Raw genomic sequence first — 18,248 nt, 5'->3', positions numbered from 1 at the left:
TTTTTGGTTTTGGCATTTTTTCTTTTTTAAAGTCAGAATAGTAATTTCAAAGGTAATAGGCTGTTTCCAACCTTTAATCCACTTCGTTGTTGCTTCCCTTTACTTTCACCCCGGATCTTCATTGTACAAGCATACCTGGAGGTTTATCATTAACCACTTAAAGTTGATTAAAACTGAACCTATGATTAAAAACCAAACCCACATTCTTAACAGGTGAGTGGATAAACAAACTGGTACTTCCAGATAATAAAGCCATGAAAAGACCTGGAAGACGCATAAATGCATATTACTAAGTTTTAAGCCTACCTGAAAAGGCTACATCCTGTATGATTCCAACTTGATGACATTCTGGAAGACAAAACTATAGAGACAGTAAAAAGATCCATGATGGCCAGGGGCTTGGGAGGAGGAAAGGATGAATAAACAGAGCACGGAGGATTTTTAGGGCAGTGAAACTACTCTGAATGATACTATAATGGTGGATACGTGTCGTTACATGTTTGTCAAAACTCAAGGAATATAGAACAACAGGGATGAACTCTAATGAAACTATGGACTTTAGCTGATAATACCATATCAACATTGTCACATCAATTACAACAAAGGTACCACATTAACACAAGATGTTAATGATAGGGAACTGGGAGTGGGGAGGGTTATAGGAACTCTCTGTAGTTTACACTCAATTTTCCTATAAATCTAAAACTCCTACAAAAACAAACAAACAAAAAAACAGTCTATTAAGACCAGAACAAAACAACTCATTCAGTTTCTTTTGGAAATTGTAAAGAAATGTGTTGCCTTGTACAGGACAAAAAGCCTTGGCTACTAAGTTTGACAGTTGAGGGCTTCCCTGTTGGCGCAGTGGTTGAGAATCCGCCTGCCAGTGCAGGGGACACGGGTTCGATCCCTGGTCCAGGAAGATCCCACATGCCACGGAGCAACTAAGCCTGTGCCACAACTACTGAGCCTGCGGTCTAGAGCCGATGGGCCACAACTACTAAAGCCTTCGTGCCACAACTACTGAAGCCCATGCACGCCTAGAGCCCGTGCTCCACCACAAGAGAAGCCACCACAGTGAGACGCCCACACACAGCAACGAAGAGTAGCCCCTGCTTGCCACAACTAAAGAAAGCCCGAGCCAAGCAACGAAGACCCAATGCAGCCAAAAATAAATAAATTTATTTATTTAAAAAAAGTTGCCAGTTAAGGACAACAATATAAACTTCACCATATTGTTTCTCTATCTCTGTGGCCAATTCCTTTTCTAGATTGAATACTGGCAGTGACAACTTTGTTTATTCCACATTTATGAGATTTTAAAAAATATTTTGTGTTTTTTTAAATTTTTTGCGGTACGTGGGCCTCTCACTGTTGTGCCCTCTCCCGTTGCGGAGCACAGGCTCCGGACGCGCAGGTTCAGCGGCCATGGCTCACGGGCCTAGCCGCTCCTCAGCATGTGGGATCTTCCCTGACCGGGGCACGAACCCGTATCCCCTGCATCGGCAGGCGGACTCTCAACCACTGCGCCACCAGGGAAGCCCTATTTTGTGTTTTTATTTTGTTCTTAAAATCAATGTGATTTTCTTTGCCTCAAGTAGCACTACCATGTCATTTTTTTCTAAACTAAGATCTCATTGTGCTTTTTTTTTGAATTTTATTTTATTTTATTTTTTATACAGCAGGTTTTTATTAGTTATCTGTTTTATACATACTAGTGTATAATGTCAATCCCAATCTCCCGGTTCATCCCACCCCCACCCTCCCCCCCCAATTTCCACCCTTGGTGTCCGTACGTTTGTTCTCTACATCTGTGTCTCTATTTCTGCCTTGCAAACCGGTTCACCTGTACCATTTTTCTAGATTCCACATATATGCATTAATATATGATACTTGTTTTACTCTTTCTGACTTACTTCTCTCTGTATGACAGTCTCTAGGTCCATCCACATCTTTACAAATGACCCAATTTTGTTCCTTTTTATGGCTGAGTAATATTCCATTGTATATATGTACCACATCTTCTCCATCCATTTGTCTGTCGATGGGCATTAAGGTTGCTTCCATGACCTGCTACTGTAAATAATGCTGCAATGAACATTGGGGTGCATGTGTCTTTTTTTGGTTTTTTTAACATCTTTATTGGAGTATAATTGCTTTATGTTGTTGCGTTAGTCTCTGCTGTATAACAAAGTGAATCAGTTATATGTATAAACATATCCCCATATCCCCCCCTTCTTGCATCTCCCTCCCACCCTCCCTATCCCACCCGTCTATGTGGTCAAAAAGCACCAAGCTGGGCTCCCTGTGCTTTGCAGTTGCTTCCCACTAGCTAGCTATTTTACATTTGGTAGTGTATGTATGTCAATGCCACTCTCTCACTTCATCCCAGCTTACCCTTCCCCCTCCCCATGTCCTCAAGTCCATTCCCTACATCTGCATCTTTATTCCTGTCCTGTCCCTAGTTTCTTCAGAACCACTTTTTCTTTTTTTAGATTCCATATATATGTTAGCATACAGTATTTGTTTTGCTCTTTCTGACTTACTTCACTCTATGACAGACTCTGTGTGCATCCACCTCACTACAAATAACTCAATTTCGTTTCTTTTTATGGCTGAGTAATATTCCATTGTATATATGTGCCACATATTCTTCATTCATCTGTTGATGAACACTTAGGTTGCTTCCATGTCCTGGCTATTGTAAATAGTGCTGCAGTAAACATTGGGGTACATGTCTCTTTTTGAATTATGGTTTTCTCAGGGTATATGCACAGTAGTGGGATTACTGGGGCATATGGTAGTTCTGTTTTTAGTTTTTTTAAGGAACCTCCATACTGTTCTCCATAGTGGCTGTATCAATTTACCTTCCCACCAACAGTGCAGGAGGGTTCCCTTTTCTCCAACCCTCTCCAGCGTTTGTTGTTTGGAGATTTTCTGATGATGTCCATTCTAACCAGTGTGAGGTGATACCTCATTGTAGTTTTGATTTGCATTTCTCTAATAATTAGTGATGTTGAGCAGCTTATCATGTGCCTCTTGGCCATCTGTATGTCTTCTTTGGAGAAATGTCTCTTTAAGTCTTCTGCCCATTTTTTGATTGGGTTGTTTCTTTTTTTAATATTGAGCTGCATGAGCTGTTTATATGTTTTGGAGATTAATCCTTTGTCCGTTGATTCGTTTGCAAATATTTTCTCCCATTCTGAGGGTTGTTTTTTTGTCTTGTTTACAGTTTCCTTTGCTGTGGAAAAGCTTTTGAGTTTAATTAGGTCCCATTTGTTTATTTTTGTTTTTATTTCCATTACTCTAGGAGGTGGGTCAGAAAAGATCTTGCTGTGATTTATGTCAAAGAGAGTTCTTCCTATGTTTTCCTCTAAGAGTTTTATAGTGTCTGGTCTTACATTTAGGTCTTTAATCCATTTTGAGTTTATTTTTGTGTATGGTGCCAAGGAGTGTTCTAATTTCATCTTTTACATGTAGCTGTCCAGTTTTCCCAGCACCACTTATTGAAGAGACTGTTTTCTCTCCATTGTATATCCTTGCCTCCTTTGTCATAGATTAGTTGACTATAGGTGCATGGGTTTATCTCTGGGTTTTCTATACTGTTCCATTGATCTATATTTCTGTTTTTGGGCCAGTACCATATTGTCTTGATTACTGTAGCTTTGTAGTATAGTCTGAAGTCAGGGAGTCTGTCCTCCAGCTCCTTTTTTTTTCCCCTCAAGATTGCTTTGGCTATTCATGGTCTTTTGTGTTTCTATACAAATTTTAAGATTTTTTGGTCTAATTCTGTAAAAAATGCCATTGGTAATTTGATAGGGATTGCATTGAATCTGATCTGTAGATTGCTTTGGGTAGTATAGTCATTTTCACAATATTGATTCTTCCAATGCAAGAACATGTTCTATCTCTCCATCCGTTTGTGTCATCTTTGATTTCTTTCATCAGTGTCTCATAGATTTCTGAGTACAGGTCTTTTACCTGTGTAGGTAGGTTTATTCCTAGGTATTTTATTCTCTTTGTTGCGGTGGTGAATGGGATTGTTTCCTTAATTTCTCCTTCAGATCTTTCATTGTTAGTGTATACGAATGCAAGAGATTTCTGCTCATTAATTTTGTATCCGGCAACTTTACCAAATTCACTGATTAGTTCTAGTAGTTTTCTGGTGGCATCTTTAGGATTATCTATGTATAGTATCATGTCATCTGCAAACAGTGACAGTTTTACTTCTTCTTTTCCAATTTTATTCCTTTTATTTCTTTTAATTCTCTGATTGCCGTGGCTAGGACTTCCAAAACTATGTTGGATAATAGTGGAGAGTTGACATCCTTGTCTGGTTCCTGATCTTAGAGGAAATACTTTCAGTTTTTCACCATTGAGAATGATGTTTGCTGTGGGTTTGTCATATATGGCCTTTATTATATTGAGGTAGCTTCCCTCTGTGCCCACTTTCTGAGATTTTTTATCATAACTCGGTGTTGAATTTTGTCAAAAGATTTTTCTGCATCTGTTGAGATGGTCATATGGTTTTTATTCTTTAATTTGTTAATATGGCATATCACATTGTTTGATTTGCGTATATTGAATAATCCTTGCATCCCAGGGATTAATCCCACTTGATTATGGTGTATGATCCTTTAATGTGTTGTTGGATTCTGTTTGCTAGTATCTTGTTGAGGATATTTTCACCTATATTCATCAATGATACTGGTCTGTAGTTTTCTTTTTTTGTAGTATCTTTGACTGGTTTTGGTATCAGGGTGATTCTGGCCACGTAGAATGAGTTTGGGAGTGTTCCCTCCTCTGAAATTTTTTGGAAGAGTTTGAGATGGATACATGTTAGCTCTTCTCTAAATGTTTGACGGAATTCACCTGTGAAGCCATCTGATCCTGGGCTTTTATTTGTTGAAATATTTTTAATCACAGTTTCAATTTCAAAACTTGTGTTTGGTCTGTTCATATTTTCTATTTCTTCCTGGTTCAGTCTTGGAAGGTTATACCTTTCTAAGAATTTGTCCATTTCTTCCAGGTTGTCCATTTTGTTGGCATAGAGTTGCTTGTAGTAGTCTCTTAGGATACTTTGTATTTCTGTGGTGTCTGTTGTAACTTCTCCTTTTTCATTTCTAATTTTAATGATTTGAGTTCTCTCCCTCGTTTTCTTGATGAGTCTGGCTAATGGTTTATCAATTCTGTTTATCTTCTCAAAGAACCAGCTTTTAGTTTTATTGATATTTGCTATGGTTTTCTTTGTTTCTATTTCATTTATTTCTGCTCTGATCTTTATGATTTCTTTCCTTCTACTAACTTTGGGTTTTGTTTGTTCTTCTCTAGTTCCTTTAGGTGTAAGGTTAGATTGTTGTTTTGGGATTTTTCTTGTTTCTTGAGGTAGGCTTGTGTTGCTATAAACTTCACTCTAAGAACTGCTTTTGCTGCATCCCATAGGTTTTGGATTGTCATGTTTTCATTGTAGTTTGTCTCTAGGTGCTTTTTAATTTCCTCTTTGATTTCTTCAGTGATCTCTTGGTTATTTAGTAATGTATTGTTTAGCCTCCATATGTTTGTGTTTTTTACATTTTTTCCCTGTAATTTGTTTCTAATCTCATAGCGTTGTGGTGGAAAAAGATGTTTGATATGATTTCAATTTCTTAAATTTACCAAGGCTTGATTTGTGACCCAGGATGTGATCTATCCTGTAGAATGTTCCATGTGCACTTGAGAAGAAAGTATAATCTGCTGTTTTGGGATGGAACATCCTATAAATATCAATTAAATTTATACAGTCTGTTGTGTCATTTAAAGCTTGTGTTTCTTTATGAATTTTATGTCTGAATGATCTGTCCATTGGTGTATGTGAGGGGTTAAAGACCCTCACTATTACTGTGTTATTGTCAGTTTCCTCTTTTATATCTGTGAGCATTTGCCTTATGTATTGAGGTGATCCTATGTTGGGTGCATATATATTTATAATTGTTATATCTTCTTCTTGGATTGATCCCTTGATCATTAGGTACTGTCCTTCCTTGTCTCTTTTTGCATTCTTTATTTTAAAGTCTATTTTATCTGATATGAGTGTTGTTACTCCAGCTTTCTTTTGATTTCCATTTGCATGGAATATCTTTTTCCTTCCCCTCACTTTCAGTCTGTATGTTTCCCTAGGTCTGTAGTGGGTCTCTTGTAGACAGCACCTATATGGGTCTTGCTTTTGTATCTGTTCAGCGAGCCTGTGTCTTTTGGTTGGAGCATTCAGTCCATTCACATTTAAGATAATTATCAATATATATGTTCCTGTTACCATTTTCTTAATTGTTATGGGTTTGTTTTCGTTGGTCTTTTTCTTCTTTTGTGTTTCCCACTTAGAGAAGTTCCTTTAGCATTTGTTGTAGAGCTGGTTTTGTGGTGCTGAATTCTCTTAGCTTTTGCTTATCTGTAAGGCTTTTTATTTCTCCACCAAATCTAAATGAGATATTTGCCAGGTAGAGTAATCTTGGTTGTAGGTTCTTCCCTTTCATCACTTTAAATATATAGTGCCACTCCCTTCTGGCTTGTAGAGTTTCTGCTGAGAAATCAGCTGTTAACCTTATGGGAATTTCCTTGTATGTTATTGGTTGTTTTTCCCTTGTTGCTTTTAATAACTTTTCTTTGTCTTTAATTTTTGTCAGTTTGATTACTATGTGTCTCAGTGTGTTTCTCCTTGAGTTTATCCTGCCTGGGCCTCTCTGCATTTCCTGGACTTGGGTGGCTCTTTACTTGCCCATGTTAGGGAAGTTTTTGACTATAACCTCTTCAAATATTTGCTCGGGTCTTTTCTCTCTCTCCTCCTTCTGGGACCCCTATAATGTGAATATTGGTGCATTTAATGTTGTCCCAGAGCTCTCTTAAGCTGTCTTCATTTCTTTTCATTCTATTTTCTTTATTCTGTTCTGCGGCAGTGAATTCCACCATTCTGTCTTCCAGGTCACTTATCCATTCTTCTGCCTCAGTTATTCTGCTATTGAGCTCTTCCAGTGTATTTTTCATTTCAGTTATTGTATTGTTCATCTCTGTTTGTTTGTTCTTTAATTCTTCTAGGTGTTTGTTCTTTAACTCTTCTAGGACTTTGTTAAACACTTCTTGCATCTTCTAGATCTTTGCCTCCATTCTTTTTCCAAGGTCCTATATCATCTTCGCTATTATTATTCTGAATTCTTTTTCTGGGAGGTTGCCTATCTCCACTTCATTTATTTGTTTTTCTGGGATTTTATCTTGCTCATTCATCTGGTACATAACCCTGTGCCTTTTCATTTTGTCTGTCTTTCTGCGAATGTGGTTTCCGTTCCACAAGCTGCAGGATTGTAGCTCTTCTTGCTTCTCTCATTGTGGTTACTCTTTTCTCAGTCGCCTAAAAGGCATTTTTAACTTTTCATTCAGTTATGATTTACAGATATTTATAATATTATAAATATGGGATTTAAAAAAAACTATTGCATCAATAAACATTGTAACAATAATGCAAATCAAAAACAGGAAAAAAACCCTCAGACTTTCAGAGTGAACCCTGTCCATTTTCATTTTTCCCTCATATAAAGGCACTATATATTGAAATCATTGGATAAATACAATGTTGTATTTTCTTTACAATAATGTATATGTATTTTTCATATTTTTATATAGTTTGACAATTAAAATTTTAAAGGAAACATATTTCAAGTTAAAATAACACAATTATTATTAAACATGGTTTGTTTTTAATTTTTTATATTGTAAATAAAATGTATAGAAAAGTGTTCATGCATATAACTTTTTTTTTTTTTTTTTTGCGGTACGCGGACCTCTCACCGCTGTGGCCTCTCCCATTGCGGAGCACAGGCTCCAGACGCGCAGGCTCAGCGGCCATGGCTCACAGGCCCAGCCGCTCTGCGGCATGTGGGATCCTCCCGGACCGGGGCACAAACCCGCATCCCCTATATCGGCAGGCGGACTCTCAACCACTGCGCCAGCAGGGAAGCCCCATGCATATAACTTTTTATTTTTTAAAAAAGATATTACTTTAGAATAAATTTTCAAGAAATAGATCACTGATTTTTTAATTTTTTGACACTGCAGGTTAGAAATTAATTTATACCAAGACAGTGTTATCTTGAGGCACATTTTTCTTTAATACAGTTTGGACTTTATGCATCTCATTAGGTAAAATTATAGAGTGCCTCATATCAAAATAATACTGAGATATATCAGTGATTCAAGTGTAAAAACTAAAACACATAAAGGAATAGAAGTAAACATTAAGAATATGTTTACAGTCTTGGAGAGAAGACCTATTTAAGCCTGCAGCAAATAAATAAGTAAAACAATTGACAGATTTGATTAAGTGAAAATTAAAATCCTTTGCAGAGCTAAGGAAAAAAATGCAAGTTGAAAAAATATGTTTGCAACACATGACAGCCTAATTTCCTTAGTATAAAGAGTGCTCATAAATGAATAAACAAGGACAAACAGCCCCATAGGAAAATGGGCAAAGGACCAGAAAAAGTAAGAATAAAAGTGACCAAGGGGCTTCCCTGGTGGCGCAGTGGTTGAGAGTCCGCCTGCCAACGCAGGGGACATGGGTTTGTGCCCCGGTCCGGGAGGATCCCACATGCCGCGGAGCGGCTGGGCCCGTGAGCCATGGCCGCTGAGCCTGCGCGTCCGGAGCCTGTGGTCCGCAACGGGAGAGGCCACAACAGTGCGAGGCCCGCGTACCGCAAAAAAAAAAAAAAAAAAAAAGTGACCAAAAAGTATATATGAAGTTACTCAATTTCTTTCATCACTGAAGAAATGCAAATTAAATCAATGAGATTATTTGTATTTATCTGATTGACAGAGATAAGGTTCGGTCATGCTCAGGGTTCCTATGTAAAATGGCACCGTTTCTTAGAATACACATTCTCTGACAAATATCATAGCTTGAATTCCCCAGAAAGCAAAGCCCAGAGGCAAAGGCTTACATGCTGCCAATTAATCCCAGGAAGCAGGAGAGGAGCTCAATGAACAGGGAAGGAGGGAGACCAGGAAGGAGAGTGAATTAAAGAAATTAGGTGAAAACTGTAACATATTTTTAAACTTTTTTCACATATCATATAGTTGGTAGTGTTTCTATTTTGAAACTTTTCTCTGTGGGTAAAACAAATAGGCAATTTTGTGGTATTCCAAATTCCACATCTTCAGTGTTCTCAAGAACCAGGATTCTCAGGGTCAAAGAGAAGGGATAGGGCTTCCCTGGTGGCGCAGTGGTTGAGAGTCCGCCTGCCGATGCAGGGGACACGAGTTCGTGGCCCGGTCCGGGAGGATCCCACATGCCGCCAAGCGGCTGTGCCCGTGAGCCATGGCCGCTGAGCCTGCGCGTCCGGAGCCTGTGCTCCACAACGGGAGAGGCCACAGCAGTAAGAGGCCCGCGTACCGCAAAAATAATAATAATAATAAAAAGAGAAGGGATAGAGATGTAAAATAAGAGAGATTAAGTAAAACTCTGTAGCCCTACATTTGAATTGGAAACATCACTTTGAGACTATGATATACTTTTTATAAAACAAAATAAACCACTTTTTTCCATGTCTTTCTGCTGAAAAAACTTTGAAAAAAATGACAACCCCAGTAGCAGGACCTCCAGCACCTTGGTTACTCTCCAAATCATCTTCCATTGAAAGGAACCAGGGCTCCTTGGAAAAATCACTGATACCAAGTCTGAGACAGGAAATGTACGAGATGAGCCTGAACATCATATCATATTAGGAAGCAAGGAAGTTATCAAAGCTACAGGAGTCGTATCTGAAAGACCAGAAGCCAACTTGAAGGGTTCCCATTAACCAAAAATAGCTTAATTTAACCTCCATACCCCGCCTCCCAGCCCTCAGTACAGGATCCCCTCTAGTCATGAACCATGAAAACTGAATCCTGTCTCAATAGAAACCTCCCATCTCCTGTGCTGAATATGTGGAATGCCAAGTTTGAATCTTCTTTAGGCTATACCTGGGGGAAGGGGGCACTAACCAAAAAGGCTTCAGATTGACCCAGATCTATTTGATTTTTCTATTCCCCACCACCTCAACCTCACCCCATCCCCTCTCACTCACCCTTAACACACGCAGCCATCTACTCAGTTCTTCCCTCATCAAAAAGGCCTTCCCTATTCTTGCCAGGTGAGAATGGCTTTACATGATATTCTTTCCATATCATCTCAATGGTTAAGGGGATCTGAGTCAACCAGGTCTTGGCTCTTGCCATTTCAAGAGAGGGCTTTTGAAATTCGTAAAGACCTTTATCTCTCAGTCAAGCCTTTCAAACAACCATTGATTCAATGCTCAGGAAGTCAGAGGGAAACCCAAAACTTAAGTGTCAGAGAAGAACAAAGTGTTTATGTCTTCAAACCTGTTATCCTTCAGCTACTGGGCCTGTCAGTCAATCTCAGCATCACTAAAAGTGGAACACACAGACATTATGTGTTCCTGAGGGGATGCAATTATGATTTGCACAGCACAGCACCAACTGTGAACTAGTCATACCTTAAACACTGAACCTGAATCTAATCAAGTTTTAAATATAGCTTTCAATGCAGAGGAAATACGAAGGTGCAATAAAAGTTAAATAACACCCTGAAAAAACAGATAAGTCATAGAACATTCTGTGGGACAAAAGCATGTATAAAGAAGGGGAGGGGGTATATGCTGCAGAATCAGAAACTAAAGAAACAGAACAATGAAATGAAACATGTGGACCTTGCTTGGGTCCTGACTCAAACAAACATTATAAAAATACATTTTTAATGCAATCCCTGATTTTTTATGCAATTAGGAAAATTTGAATATAGACTAGGTATTACCCGATATCAAGGAATTACCACTTATTTTGTTAGATGTGCTTTTTTTTTTTTTTTAGATGTGCTTTTTAATAGAAAAATGTTCTAATGTTTTAAAGATGCATATTGAAATATGTTGGGGTAAAATAACATGATATTATGGATTTATTTTAAAGTAGTTTATACTTTACTTTTTCAAAATATTTGTTTATTTATTTAGCTACACCGGGTCTGAGTTGCAGCACACTGGCTCTTTAGTTGCGGCATGTAGGATCTAGTTCCCTGATCAGGAACCGAACAGGGGGCCCCTGCATTGGGAGAGTGGAGTCTTAGCCACTGGACCACCAGGGAAGTCCCCATTAAAGTAGTTTAAAAAAAAAAAGAAGAATTCAATCTAAATGTACCAACCTGAGAAAATGTCTATAATACATTTTCTCAGGTTGGTACATGCAAAATGCAAGTTGAAGATAAAAATATATAACATAATTATATTTCATCAATATAAAATTTTGTAGTTAGATGATAGATATAGAAATTTGACCCTATACATGTGGATAAAATAGGAATAAAATGCACAGAATTTAAATAACAGTTACCTTGGGGGAAAAGTGTTGCTTGGAAAGAAAGAGGACTTTGAAATATAACTTTTAATAATTGTTTACAGTTGTACTGTAATTGATGAATATTTACTTTTTGTTCTTTAATTATTTGTCAAATAAAAAATTAAAAACCTTAAAACCACAAACTTAAAATTTAAACCTATTCTACCTATTACATATATAGAAAAATGAAGAGAGAACATCTGGAAGGACAAGAGTTAATGGTGATTTCCTCTGAGAACAGGCATTTGGAGGAGCTGGCAAGACAACTAGAAATTTCATTCTGCAGACCTCAGTACTGATTGAACGTTTTATAACAAGCATGAGGTAAATTCACCATTGAAAGAAAAATGAAAAAAGTTAATACACAAACTCAAAGCCTAGAAAAAACAATTAAATCAAACATCTTTTTATATACAACCTATCAACTTCTTGAGGATGCATATTTCATCAAATATCTGCTCTTAATAAAAAAGAGAAGAAACAGTAAAATGTTACCAACTGGTTAAAAACAAACACCAAGTTGTTGCGATCAGCTTTGGGTTTAAAATCCTGGATTCAAATCCCAGAGTTGTCACTACGACTATATGACATTGGCCAAATTACAACATCTCTCTTAGCCACATGACAACTATGAAAGGGGTTAAATAACAGGAGAAGCCCAAACCCAAATCCTTGTTCGCCATTTACCATCTGTTGTGCCCTTGGTTGAGTGACAATTTCCCTGTGCCTCGGTTTTCTCATCTGCAAAATGGAGGTAACAACCTCCTAGGATTGTGGTGAAGATTAAAGGAGTTACATACAAAACATTTAGAACAATGCCAACCCCAAATAAACCCTTCAGTAAGTGGGGTTATTATCACCTCCTATGCAGGAACTACAAAAACTTAAATGAGATTCTGCACATTGAGCACTTTGCACAGTACCTTGGTAGCCGTTACACTCATCAATCCAGGATTAAGTGTATTTTTTTATTGTGGTTAAAAAATATATATACATAAAATGTGCCATCTTAACCATTTTTAACTGTACAATTCAGTAGTGTTAAGTATATTCACACTGTTGTAAAATAGATCGCCAGAACTTTTTCATCCTGCATAACTGAAACCTTGTACCCATTAAACAACAACTCCCTTTTACCCCTTCTCCCCAGCCCCACCATTATACTTTCTTTTCTATGAATTTGACTACTTTAGGTACCCCAAACTAGTGGAACCATACAGTATTTGTCTTTTTGTGACTCACTTATTTCACTTAGCATAATGTCCTAAAAGTTCATCTGTGTTGTAGCATGTGCAAGGATTTCTTCCTTTTTGAGGCTGAATAATATCCCATTGCTTGTATATACCGCATTTTGTCTATTTGTCCATCCGTTGATGGACACTTGGGTTGCTTCCATGTCTTGGCTATCATGAATAGTGCTGCTATGAATATGGGTATGCAAATATCTCTTCAGCACTCTGCTTTCAGTTCTTTTGGATATATACCCAGAAGTAGGATTGCTGGATCATATGGTAGTGCTATTTTTAATTTTGTGAGGAACTTCCATACTACTTTCCCTAGCAGCTGTACCATTTTACCTTCCCACCAACAGTGTGCAAGAGTTCCAATTTTATCACATCCTCTCTAACACCTGTTATTTTCTGTTTTGTTTTCTTTTAATAGTAGCCATCCTACTATCAAGTATCAGGTGACATCTCAGTGGTTTTGATTTGCATTTCTCTTATGATTAGTGAGGTTGAGCATATTTTCATGCAGTTGTTAGCCATTTGTATTTCTTCTTTGGACATATGTCTATTCAAGTCCTATTTCTCTTAAAAAAGAAAGAAAAGAAACACTAAAATGTTACCAGCTGGTTAAAAACAAACACCAGTATGGTTATGATCAGGTTTGTGTTCTCTCTCTCCCTCTTCTACTGTATCCCCCCATGGCAGACAGAGAGAGAGTTCTTTGGCATCCCTTCTTATAAGGAAAGGACACTAATCCTATCAAATCAGGGCCCCACCCTTAGGTTCTCATTTAACTTTAATTCATAAAGCCCCCATCTCCAAATACAAGCACACTGGGGGTTAGAGCTTCATGAAGTTGGAGGGGGACTCAACTCAGCCCATACCACCAAGTAAGTGCATACAGGTTCCATAAATCTGCTGTGGCTTGTCACCCTTGCCATGAGCTTCTTCAAGCTACGGCCATCTCACGACGCCTATATCACTGTAATCATCACCCTCACCTTCATCCTTATCATCAACAAATTGTAGTTTTCTTTCCAGGGAGATTCTCTCAGGCCCCCTTGACGGAGCTTTATCAAGACAAATGTCTAGCATATCAAGGAAACAAAGTCTTGTGGACTTTTACAGTAACCGAGACGAGGCGGATCCACTAAGGCCTAAACTGAAATTCTTCAGTAACCTGAGTCCTCAGCTAGAGCAAAATCTTCTACTGCAAAGCTGCTCTCCTCTTTGAGCAGGGGGCTGAATGCTGAAGGTCATAAAAAATTCAACAGGTGCAAGTACTGCTCATGAACTCTAATAATTTATTTTGCATTCATGGTGCATTTAGGTTTATAGGACATTGTCAATAAATTAATGCAATGTGCATTTATGTTTATGATTTATAAATATTGTAAATATTATGATGATTATTGAAAGGCATACTGACAAATCTTACTGATTACCAATGTTTAAATATGTCAGTTTTGTTTGAAGGGTAAAAACTGTCCGTACTTTTTAATTCTCAAGGCTCTTATCTCTAAAGTGGACACATTTTTTTTTTTTTTTTAGTTTTTTTATTATTCACTTTATTTTCCAGTTTGGGTCACATATAATGATTTTTTTCTTTTTTTTTTAACATCTTTATTGGAGTATAATTGCTTTACAATGGTATGTTAGTTTCTGCTTTATAACAAAGTGAATCAGCTATACATATACTTATATCCCCATATCTCCTCCCTCTTGTGTCTCCCTCCCACCCTCCCTACCCCTCTAGGTGGTCACAAAGCACCGAGCTGATTTCCCTGTGCTACGCGGCTGCTTCCTACTAGTTGGCTATTTTACATTTGGTAGTGTATATATGTCCATGCCACTCTCTCACTTCGTCCCAGCTTACCCTTCCCCCTCCCTGTGTCCTCAAGTCCATTCTCTATGTCTGGGTCTTTATTCCTGTCCTGCCCCTAGGACACATATCTAGAGGTATCAAGTAAAACAAGATTCCAAATATGGAGGAAATGGTCCACGTTCTTGTGACAGCTACTTAATAAAGTAATAAAACAAAGGTAAAAGCTAGACAACATGTAAAGCTGGCCACTAAGAGAGTAAGTCACAAACTGAACACAGCACTTTCCTCCAGGCTAGATCTTACAGACACACACACCATCGGTTTCAAAATCATTTTAGAAGAGACTCAGAAAACCGCCCTGCCTCATCCATAGGTTCCTTAACTTCAAGGGTCCCAACTCTAGTGGGGAGCTGACCCAGGTCATGCCTATTTCACGGTCCTGCAAACACTCAAGGGACCCAATTAAAAGCCACAGGCATGATGGCAGCCAGGCCAGGAGACCCAGTGGCCACTCAGACATCTCAACGGAGTCAAGTTAACATTGATTGTTATGGAGACGGCCAGTTTTCTTCATGAATGAACAGCTGTTCCATCACTCTGTCCAAAGGAACACTGCCAAAGTCTGGGGGCCCAGCTGGCTCCCAACAAAGGCACACACTGCCAGAGAGGGGGCTCAGCGGGAGAAGTGACCCAGCCTTCTTTGACAGGTCAATTGAGCTCTGCTGTGGAAAATGCTTCACACAGGCCTGTTTTCTCTCCCCCTCACCCGCAGGGCAAACATGGCTTGATTGTTAAAATGACCATGAATAACCGTGGCTGGCTTTTTTCCCTGTTAGTGGCTGCACATACTGATTTTTCCACTACTTTCAAAATCCTTTCTAAAGGGTGTTGGGAGGAAGTTCTAGAAGACAAACACTCCGTATAAATGAACACCCAAACAGAGGGGTGTTATCACCGACCTCAGAGCAGCCTTTCAAGTATGCAGACTCTGTCCGTAAGACACCACCTTCTCACTAATTGAAAGGATGCTAATTCTTGCTGAGTCCCTCTTGCTTGCTCTACAAAGTTGAAGCTGGTTGGATCTAAACTTTGTGCTGTGTTCTCTCTTTGTATCTGCTCTTTGTAGAACATTACCTGTGGTGGAGGATATAACTATGGAGACTGGAGTCCCTGCCCTCAGTAAACTCACGGTCGCTTGGACCCTCAAGTGCACAAGAAGATGGGGTGGAATGGAAAAGTGGCACTGAGCTGATACCCAGCTTGCCAAAGTCAAGCCTGTGTCCTCACAAACTCCAGAGCTAAGCAAAGGGAGGATGAATCACAGAAATACATGGCTTTAAAGCACTGAGGTCAGGACTGTGCACCCATTAAAAAGAACAAGGCAGAGCCATATGTGCTGACAGGGAGCAAGCCCAGAACACACTGGACACTGACAAAAGTAAGAGCAGAACAGTGCGTATGATGTGTTCCCATTCATGCCGAAAGCAGGGAATGGGGAGGAAGAGGATATAAATATGCAGAGAATAAACACAGAAACATTCCCAAGAAACTGGTAACAGAGATTTCCTTTAGGGACAAAAACTGCATGACTAGGAGTTGGAGAGGGGGGTGAGTGGGATGGGACATACGTTTCACTATTTTTGAATTTGTTATAGTATGAACGTACTATCTTTCAGTATCTTTTGAATTTAACTTAAAATAATTTCTAAGACACCTATGAGTAGCGTTCTTCATTTGCGGTATAGAGAAGCAAAAATGTGTGTGTGTGTCTGTGTGTCTGTCTGTTTATTCAATGCAATCTCAATCCAAATCTCAGCATGCTTTTTTTCTGATTCTAAACTGATTCTAGAATTCAAATGGAAGTGCAAAGATCCTGGAAGAGCCAAAACAAGTCTGGAAAAGAACAGAGTTGAAGAACTAACGGTACATGATTTCAAGAACTATTATATAGCTACACTATTTCAAACACCACGGTATTGGCGTGATGGTAGACAAAACGATCAGTGGTATAGAGTAGAGTGCGCATGCATAAAAAACTCTAGAAGGATATACAAAAAACTAATGGCATTTACTATCTTCTTGCAGGCTGGGAGTTGGTTGGATGAAGAGCAGGAGGGGGAGCTTTATGCGTATTTAATGTGTGAATCATGTGAATGTATTACCTATTCAAAAAATGAACTTCAAAAGCACTTACGCCGCTTCTTAAGGCCACAGTTTATGCTAAATTTCGAGAGCAAATTATCAGGAAGTATTGCAAATCTTCCATTTTGGTAAGAAAAAAAGTCAAATTGTCCATCAGATCAATTTAAGCCAAGGTTTGGATCCTGGGGCTATTGTTGTTTACAAAGACACTAAGTTATTTCTGAGAACATTAGGAAATGTTGCATCTGAGCAAGGTATTTTTTAACCCTATGCCGTGGTCACGTCTGGTCCCAAAGCAAAGAAACTCTTTATCAAGAAAGAAGGTGAATTTCTGGTTCCCTCCTCCATCTGAGATCTCAACCAACAAGACTTTTTCCTTTTCCTTCCTTTTCTTTTTTTTAATTGAAATATAGTTAATTTACAATGCTGTGTTTTCTTTTTTAAGGCAGTTTTATCTAAGTATGATTGGCAGACAATAAACTGTACACATTTAAAGTGTATAATTTGATGTTTGACATATGTATTGAAAATTGCAAAATCTCTCAACACGAAGACTCCATCCAATCCCCAACACTAAGAGACTTGACCAAACTCTAACTTGGCTCCTAGTAGCCTAATGCTGTGTCCCTGGGTTGACCCAGCCCCCCTAAGTTCCTGCCTGGGAAAACCCAGGCTGCCAAAAGAATTTACTGTTTGTTCCAGCCAAGACCTGATAAGCCCCCATCTCCCTTTTCTTAGAGCATTTATGTTAGAAAACTTGCAATTGTAAGTCCTTTGTCCTGTCTCTTTGAGAAGTATATGTATCTTCTACAACCCAGGAATGTCTTTCTCAAACGGAGCCTTTCCTTTGAAATGTGACCATCAAGAAGGATAAGGCCCCTGTCTTGCAGTCTTTGTGGGAGGGTAGGAACCAACTTCAATAAGCACCAGTTAGCAGACACAGGTGGCAGAATCATATCTCTCTTTTTTTTTTGAGAGCTATTTAAAGTATTTGAATATTAAAAATTCTAATTTTTCATAAAGATGCATTATAATTGCAAGGAGCTTACAAGAATTATCTTCCTATTAAACATCTCCTAGAAAATACATATTCCACTAAAGCAAAGATTACTAGCTACCCTCCAAAATATGCATTACCACATTAATAATGCAGAATTTTATTTTAGGAAGAAGCGCATGAGGGAGAAACTTCATTTCCCATTCCCTTCTTTTGTTTTGCCCACAAACCGTCTGCTTGTAGAAAATACACCCATAATTATCATTAATATAATTGTCTCAGCTTTTAGCATCCTCTTTAATAAACACGTCAGGATGAGGAAATGCTAAGAAAGGCAAACCTTTGCCTGGAATGGGCATTACCTCTAATCACATCTCTTAATGTCCTCTAGGACTTCTCCTTAGTTCACTCTGGCGTTTATTTTTTAATTTAATTTAATTTAATTTAATTTAATTTAATTTAATTTAATTTTCACCTCAATGTTTAAAAGGCCCTCCCTACCCTCCCCATCCATTCCTCAACCCCAGGCAACCACCGATGTGCTTTCTGTCCATATAAATTGCATTTCCGAGACTCCCTCCCCCGGTTTTATTGAGATAGAGTTGACCCACATCACAGTATAAATTTAAGGTTGTTGAAGAAAATT

Source organism: Delphinus delphis, chromosome 6 (genome assembly GCF_949987515.2).
Source record: "Delphinus delphis chromosome 6, mDelDel1.2, whole genome shotgun sequence".
Lineage (NCBI taxonomy): Eukaryota > Metazoa > Chordata > Mammalia > Artiodactyla > Delphinidae > Delphinus > Delphinus delphis.
Note: the sequence above shows the minus strand (reverse complement) of the source record.